This window comes from Suncus etruscus, unplaced genomic scaffold (assembly GCF_024139225.1).
Source record: "Suncus etruscus isolate mSunEtr1 unplaced genomic scaffold, mSunEtr1.pri.cur scaffold_104_ctg1, whole genome shotgun sequence".
Lineage (NCBI taxonomy): Eukaryota > Metazoa > Chordata > Mammalia > Eulipotyphla > Soricidae > Suncus > Suncus etruscus.
In genome coordinates, this window is record NW_026060336.1 from 37,120 (window position 1) to 46,066 (window position 8,947).

Below are 8,947 nucleotides of genomic sequence, written 5' to 3' on the forward strand. Positions count from 1 at the left end.
ACAGAGAACTACCATAAACATGCGAATGAATGTGGGAACTGGAAAGCCTGTCTGGGGTACAGGTGGGGGTGTGGTGGGATGGAGGGAGATTTGGGACATTGGTGGTGGGAATGTTGCACTGGTGAAGGGGGTGTTCTTTACATGATTGAAACCTAATCACAATCATTTATGTAATCAAGATGATCAAATAAATAAGAAAAAAAGAATTGTCATGGGATTTAGAGCCATCTTTGTGTCCAAGTTTGGTGTGTCTGTTGGTTAGCTTTGTCTTAAAATAGATCTTTCAGTTTTTCTTTGAAGGTTGGTTTTGAATCTGTAAAGTTTTTGAGCTGTTGTTTATCTGTGAAGCCATGTATACTTTGTTCAAACCTGAAAGTGTGTTTTGCTGGGTGCAGTATTCTAGGTGAAGCTTTATTTCATTGAATTTTGTCACTATGTCCCACCACTGCCTTCTGGCCTTGAGTGTTTCTTGTGACAGGTCTGCTGTAAATCTCAAGGATGCTCCCTTGAATTTAATTTTCCTTTCTTTTTGTCTCCCAATTCACAATACAGACCAGGCAAAGTGCCTCGGTTGAGGTGTATCTTTCTATACAGTCAGTGTAAAAACACAGCCTGTGGTAAGAATTGGGAGGCGTTTTCTTTTATTTTGATTATTAATATCTATGTATATAATCCTTCACCAATGTAACATTCTCATGACCAATATCCCAAGTGTCCTTCTACCACCCCGCACCAGCTTGCACTCTAGACAGGCTTTATACATCCCTCTACTTCCCTTTTTGATCTTGCTGCTTTCAGTATTCTGTCTCTATCTGTGGGATTCGTCATTGTGACTAGGATGTGTCTTAGGGTGTTTTTCCTGAGGTCTCTATTAGTTGGTACTCTTTGGGCATGCAGGATTTGGTTGCTTGTATTTTTTAGTTATGGTAGTTTCTCCGTATAATGTTCTTGACTATTGATTCTTCCTGGAGATTTTCTTCCTGGGTCTCTGTTACTCCAATGATTCTTAAGTTGTTTCTCTTGAGCTTATCAAAGACTTTTTTTTTCGTCTGTTCACATATTTTTTTATTTATTTATTTTTCAAACAGAAAAAGCCATTTTAATCACACATATACATTCATAGGACTTTAAATAAAATGTAATATAAAATATAAAAAAAACCAAAACCCCACAACAACAACAAAAAAATTACATTTACTTGTAAACTGCTTAACAGCTGGTGGGTTGGCTGACAGGGCTGCCCAAGAAAAGCAAAAGCAGATATAATGAGGTACATTTTCAATGAATAACCACCACAGATCATGTGAACTGCTCTAGCAGCCAAGTCACCTGTTCCCCAATCTCGCCTCCTTAGAGAAAAACCAGGGCAGTCCTCCCATGAATTGAGGGCTCCAGCTATATCGATAAGCACCTCAAAGAACAGACAAAACAAAGAAACCAACAACAACAACAAAAAACTAAAACAAACAAACAAAAATCACGCCATGGTCTTGAATTAAGAAACATGGTATAGCACCTAACGAAAGAGAAGAAAGGAAGAAAGAAAAAAATATATATATATATATAATTGGGGACAACACTTTCAATAATCGCACCCAAACAGAAATATCAACCAAAATAGATAAATAAATCAAAAATAATAATAACAATAATAAATAAAGGTAATATATATATTTATATAAAAAATAACCAAGATTTTGTGCTTTTTGTATTTGTTTTTTCCCTCCTGCCCTGGCACAGTAAATGTTGGGGTCATTCGAAAAGGAATTCACTTGGCCTAAGAGATATGGGTTTTCTCTGTCCTTGGAGCATACTGTCATGGGATCAACTCTAGACTTTCCTCATGATCAGGATCCTTTACTTTCCTGATGATGTTTGTTTTTTTGGTGTGTGGAAGACTTCTGCTCTATGTTTAGAGATCTCAGTATCTGCACAGATCCTGAGGTGGGACTTATGATGAAGTCAGTCTTTGTGGTTCTAGAGGTTCTGTTACCTCAGTGTCATTTTAATCCATCTTCTGTGGTTGGTGATCTTGGTCTTTGCACTGAACCTAGGGTGGCACCTAGGATAGCGTCTTTCTTTGTGCTTTCAAAAGCCCCATTCCGTTACAATTGTCTCTGCAGGACCTTTGGGACTGGGGATCATGATTATTGTGCAGGTCATAGTTCAAGCCCTAAACTAGGGCTTTTTTATTGGTCCCAAGATGTATACAGTCTGGTCGTGGTTCTTGCAGCCAGTCATCTGCAAATCCCGATCTTGGTTTTTGGACTAACCAAAGGGTGCCAAGACTTCTGGTTTTGTCTTGTCGTTAGTTGGTAAGGTAGGCTAATCTGCTCTAAGGTCAAGATGTTCGCATTTTCCTCGTTGTCAGGATAACATGGGGGGAGGGGCAGGCCCAAACGCCGAGCCAAAGGACAGAAACTCACTCAGGCCTCCCCAGCCGGCCTGCAGGCTGGAATCCTTTCTTTTAAAGAAATTCCTGTACTCTGTTCACATATTTTGAGTAATTTTTTCATTGTCTGATCATTTGCTTTAAGGCTTTTTTCTAATCTCTTCTGCTGTATGGACTTGTTATGCATCTCATCTTCCAGATCACTAATTCTATCCTCAGCTGCTGTTACCCTAATGGAGAGCTTATCTACTGAATCCTTAAATTTTTCTACTGAGTTTTTTAGACCTGTTATTTGACCTGTTATTTCAGTTTAGAGTTTTGTGATTTCTGTCTTTATATTTTCTTGGTTCTTATTAGTGTTCTTTTAAACTCTATGCTTTCTTTGTATTCTAGGAACATCCTCCAGATTTCTTTTCTAAACTCCATATCTGAGGGACTAGCTACGTGGTTGGCAGTTTTCGGGTTATCAGATTTGCCATCTTTATTCTCTATGCCTGATGCTGTTCTTCGTTGTTTCCTTATTGTCACACTTGTATTGTGGGTTTTTCTATGTGTTTTGGTGGTATTCATTGGCTAAATGATGTGTGCAGCCACATAGCGAAGTGGAGCTCTTTTTGGGTAGGTCGTTTTACCTCCCAGGAAGGGAGAGCCGTTCAGTGATGAAGCCACATTAGTTTAAGTCCTTAGGCCCAGGCAGCAGAGCAGGCAGATAGGACAGTTAAAAAAGGTCTCCTGGACTTCAGTGACCAGCACAGTTCAGTTTGCTCCATCCTTTCTGGGCGGGTCAACTCACCTCCCAGGAAGGAAGAGCCGTCCAGTGATGAAGCCACACTAGATCAAGTCAGGCCCAGGCAGGCAGAGCAGGCAGATAGGACAGTTTAAAAAGCAACTTTCAGGGGCCAGGAAGGTGGCGCTAGAGGTAAGGTGTCTGCCTTACAAGCGCTAGCGTAGGACGGACCGGACCGCGGTTCGATCCCCCGGTGTCCCATATGGTCTCCCCAAGCCAGGGGCGATTTCTGAGCTCATAGCCAGGAGTAACCCCTGAGCGTCAAACGGGTGTGGCCCAAAAACCAAAAAAAAAAAAAAAAAAAAGCAACTTTCAACCTTTAAGTTCAAATTAGTGGTCACCATCAGGGAAATGGCAAGAGTAATATGTAACCCAGGTAAAAGGTATAAGTTATGTGGTGAAGGTCTTTTAGTGGTGTATATGACATAGTAAAAGTTGATTTATTTAAAATGGTACAGCCTTGAAACTTCTATTATGTCATAATTTAATATTGATTAAATGTTTAAATAAAATATAAATAGCAAACACTTCCAAAGAGAGATAAATAAAGCTTAAAATTTTTATTAAATTTTAGTTTTTATTTTACTGAAACAATTTTGATCAGAATCCTTCATAGTTGAATTTGAGTTATACAATGAGTCAGGGCCCTTCCCACCACCAGTATCAACCACCCTCTACCAATGGCCCCGGAGTGCATCTTATACCACCACTCTGCCCCTGGGCATGTCAGTATAACAAGTCACTTTAAGTTTAGATTGTTATAGTTTAGATCCCTTGATTTTATTATCACTTACTTTGGCTTGGATAATTAGTTCTATTCTTATTTCTCACCAATGCATCTAGACCACTTGGTCTTTCTTTGATTCTTTCTTCTTAGTTTTATAGAAAAATATGTGAATATGTGGGGAAATAATGTTATCAGTGTCCCAAGGTTCTCTGAAAAAGGAGGGGCTCAAAATTATAATATAATAAATATTCAAAAATCAAATTTAAAAATGGTGTGTGACATGTTTTTGTTTATTTGCACAGGCACAGCAAAAAATGGAGGGAATAGAAGGGTAAAACTTTTGGCCTAAAAATAGGAAGACCTTACCCTGAAGCATCCTAGCATAAGACCAACTACAGATTCCAGGCCTACTAAATTGTCAAACTAAGAAGTCTTTCTCTATGGTCCAAGTAAAAGTTCTTCACAGTCACGATGTTTGTAGTCAGGTTTCTGTAGTTAGAGATTCTGGTTTCTGTACATATCCTATGTCAAAGTCAGGGTGACACGTAGTATCTTCTGGTTTCATCTCACTATTTGGTGGCATGCAGGAATTTCTGCCCTGAAAGCAAGCTATTGCTGTGAACAAGTGGTCAGGGTGTCATATGAACCATTCTGGAGCAAATCGATGCCAAGGCAGCATTAGGGCAGTTCATGGTAGAAGACCAATTCCTGGTGCTGATATAGAAAACCATGCTGGTTCCACAGATTGGATATAAGATTCAAGGGTAAATGGCCAATATCCAATCTTTAAGAGCCTAAGCCTAGTCAATATGACAAATGTTCAGGGTTTAAGGGTCACTGTAATACAAAATTAATGTGTTCCTATTCCTATTACATAAGAATTTATTTCTACACATATGATTTTGCCATTTTAATATGCCTATGCAAAAGTAACAATGCCACATAGTACTACTGGTGTATATGGAGGTAAAAGTAATAATCCAAACATATATATAATCCAATATACTGGTTCTACCATGAACATGAACACAAGAGGGATTTATCTACTACAATTTTCTACTAAATAGATCCACAAAAAATGGAGTGGGGAAAACTATCACTGCATAAGAAGATAGACATTAAGAATTATACTTATTAAGTAAATATATCTAAAGAAATATCAAAGGAGACATATATGTTTTTATAAATCTTTTGAAATAGTCTAGGGGGGGATAAAAATCTAGATCACAGATTCAGTTTGGACATAGCTCATAGAGTCTTAAAAATGGCTCCCAGCAGTTACGTTTCAGGAAATGGGGGCTTTTCAGAAACCAAATCTGGTAGCAAGTAACAGTCCATAGTGAAGGGAGGTGAGGGAAAAGGAGGTGCTGAGTGGCCACAGTGGCAGTGGCAGCGACAGCTTCTTCTAGGGCTGAGGCAAGGTAGAAATCTGTCTTTTCACTTTGGCAGTTGTTTGGGTGGGGCTGGGGGGACGTCTGTTTCCTTAGCAGTTAAGAGCTGGGGGTAAAAGGGTTAAATAGGGGGAAATAATAGACCAATTGGTCAGAATATTTAGTGATAAACTGAATAAACTGGGGTAAGAGAATGAACAGTTAGAGAAAGATTTGTAAAGTGGTAAGTTTAGCTGGGAGGTGTTATATATAGCAGGAGGAAGGAGAAGAAACATCATAGACAGACATTTCGTATATTACAGATGTCATTAGACAGACATTAATGTGTCCAGCACATACAGTCATGCATACACATCTCTCATGGGTTACAGTTGAAAAGCTAACCCAGGTGGAATAGGTCAGAAAGCTTAAAAATGTAAAGCCAGCAAGTCAGATGAAAGAAAGGGTTTCCATTTTTGAGGCCAATCATCAATTGTGAGGTAAACTTTAAGTACTAAGGTAATGATCACTGTAAGAGGAGTCTACACCATGGACAATAGTCTAAAGGAATTTGAGCATTCAGGTTCATTTCCTAAGAGCAAACTAAAATCAAGAGCACTATGGTATCATGGTAAACTATCTACAATTGAAAATGGGTTGCAATAGCATTGTCAATGAGTGAGCTCTGTAAGAGAAGTTTATGACATGCAGATGCATATTCCATTGCTATCTGTGGACATAAACATATTATATAAGCAGGCATAACCAAGTAGAAAATGAATAAAATAGAATTTTTGTCATGACATCTTAATGAGCACTGTCTTATGAGTTTAATATAGTATTGCATTTCAATGTGGAACTAGGAAAACCAAATTATATCTCAAGTACAACTGTGTACAGAAAGATCAAGGAGTTATAACAGACATAGTAAAATTAAGACATTAAAACATCTTATAGAAAGTATTGTAGTGAGAGTCGAGAGCTTCTGCTGCAGACATCTTGTGTCCCTAAGCAAAACCTTAGTGGGGTCAGAAAGCCTACACGGGAAGAACGCAGGTACACGAGCAGACAAATATGAAATATGAAATAATTGAGACCACACAAAATGCATCGTATGGGGACCTACATCTATGAGACGAGAGACAAACTTTACTTTTCAGCTGATGACATTTTAAGCACAACTCTGGTATGAAAGGTATTTTCAGGGAAACAAAAGGCAGAGGATAAAATGAAGGCTAATTTCTTACATATCAAAGTAGTTCCTGGCCCTAGGAGTCATTACTGATGTAAATTAAGGGATAGCAGGAAATCCTGGTTTTCTCTTGATAACAAATATTCTTAACCTGAGGGAAATAATATTATAGCTAGTGGCTAGGACCCACTTCCTATGATCTGGTAATAGAAGGAGATAAAACTAAAGAAAGGGGTACAGAATTAAACCTAGTAAAATAGCATAATTCTACACTGGCCAAACCTGTTTGTAAGCAGGTATTCAAAGCAACAGGGAAAGTCCCTGAGGCAAAATCATTTTGCTGTGGTGCTCAAAGGCAGGGAGAGAAGACCATTGTCTTGAAGATGCTATGTTTTGACTTGGCTTTAGGAAGCAAATAGGCTGACAGAAAGAGAGGTATCTGGCTTGGCCTTAAGATGCAAATATACTTAGCCAGCAGAGAACTTCTAGCAGTTTTCTTTGGTACTGAAATTTCTTTATGACTGCAAGATAACTGAGGCAGAATTTCTGTAGTTAACAAAGGAGACAAAGTCAAATAAATAAAATTAATGAGATAAATAATGTCACAGCCATGTCAGAAATATAGCCAGTAATACACACAGGGGTTATGATTGACTTCTCCAACGGGCCTTCTGGCTGAAATATTTCTTGGGGGGAAAATCAGGCACAGGACCAGGAAAGCCAAAAGACACGTCTGGTGCATGCCTCCCTTGAAAATGGAGACATGCATGCTGCATGCCTCGACAGGCTTCCAAATGCATTCTGCACAAGTTTCTGTGAATAAAAGCCTTAGAACATTTTTATAGACATCTATAAGAAACATTTGATTGGACAACTGCTCAATCTAAAGTCCTGTATACATTGCTTCAGCTCGCTTTGAAGTATAAAAGAAAATACAAGTTTTTGTGTTTCTCCTCTTCCACTCAGTTGCTTTTATTTTCCTTGCCATGTTCTGTGGATAATGCTGTTCATGAAAACTACCAATTGAACAATTGTGTTGCTTCGTGCATTTATTCTAAATATCACATAAAATTAATATTCTGCATTCATACTTGTTCTGGCTTACTTCCTTTAGCATAATATCTTCTAGTTCCATCTATGTTGCTGCAAAACGCATGATGACTTCATTCCTTATAGCTATATAATATTCCACTGTATATATGTACCATAGCTTCACGATCCACTAATATGTTGTTGGGTCGCATCTAAGTCTTAGCTATTGTACTGAGTACCAGAATGAATAGCGTGTGTGCATATATTGTTTTTGATTAATGTTTTTCTGTTCTGGGGATATATACTGAAAAAGGGGAATTGCTGGTTCATATGGCAGCTTAATTTTGAGGTTAGAGAGAACCCCTGCATATTGTGGATTTGATCACATATGTGGATTTGATCACAGAGCATTCCCACCAGCAATGGAGAGTTCATTTATCACCACATCCTTGCCAACAGAGATTGTTCCTGCATTTTAACATGTGCCATCCTTACTGGTGTAAGATGATATTTCATTATTATTTTGATTTGAATTTACCTGAGGATAAGTGATGATGAATAGTTTTAACATGTCTGTCGGTCCTCCTCAGAGAAGTATCTGTTCAATTCCTCTTTCCAGTGCTTGACTGGGTTTTGAGTTTTCTGGAATTAACCTTTGTGATTACTTTGTATTTCTTAGAAATCAGCACTTTAACTGATGTGTTGAATGCAAAAGTTCTTTCCCAATCAGTTAGTTGTCTTCTAATTTTTGTTCTTATTTTTTTTGACATACAGAAAATTTTCAGTCTGATGTAGTCCCATGTACTTTTAATTTGTTGTTTTGGGTCTTGCCATTGGCATCCAACATCTAGGACTTCTTTGAATTCCAAAACTTGTAATGTTCTACCTATGTTTTTCTAAATGATATTTATGGGTTCGGGTCTAATCTCAAGATCTTTAGTCCACTTTGAATTGAATTTTGTGTAAGATGTGAGATATGGATCAATCTTTAATTTCTTAGAAATATCGAATTATTGCAAAACTACTTGTTGAACAGACTATCTTTGCTTAATTTCATATTGTTGTCTCCTTTGTCAAAGATTAGTTGAACATATGCTGGAGATTATCATATTTTATCCTGACACATTGGTATGAAACTGTCTTTTTTAATATTATGCTGTTTTTGATCACTATGGCTTTGTGGTATAGCTTCAAATTAGGTAATGAGATGCCTCCCAGTTTCTTCTTTTTAAGTATTGATTTGACTATTCAAGTTCATTTAGGTTTCACACGAGCTTTATAATTGATTGTTCTAAGTCCTTGAAGATCTTCTGAATTTGAATAGGTATTGCATTGAATCTATATACTAGTTTAGGTAAAATGGTCATTTTGATTATCTTAACTCTTCCAAAACATGAGCATGACATATTCTTCCATTTCTTTAGATCTTCAATTTCTTTGGAAGTGT

The 8,947-nt window shown here is 37.7% G+C and overlaps 1 pseudogene; it reads right to left on the reverse strand.

Annotated features, from left to right (window-relative positions):
* Window positions 1-527: 527 nt before the first annotated feature.
* On the reverse strand, window positions 528-626 carry LOC126000679 (uncharacterized; annotated as a pseudogene).
* Window positions 627-8,947: the final 8,321 nt, after the last annotated feature.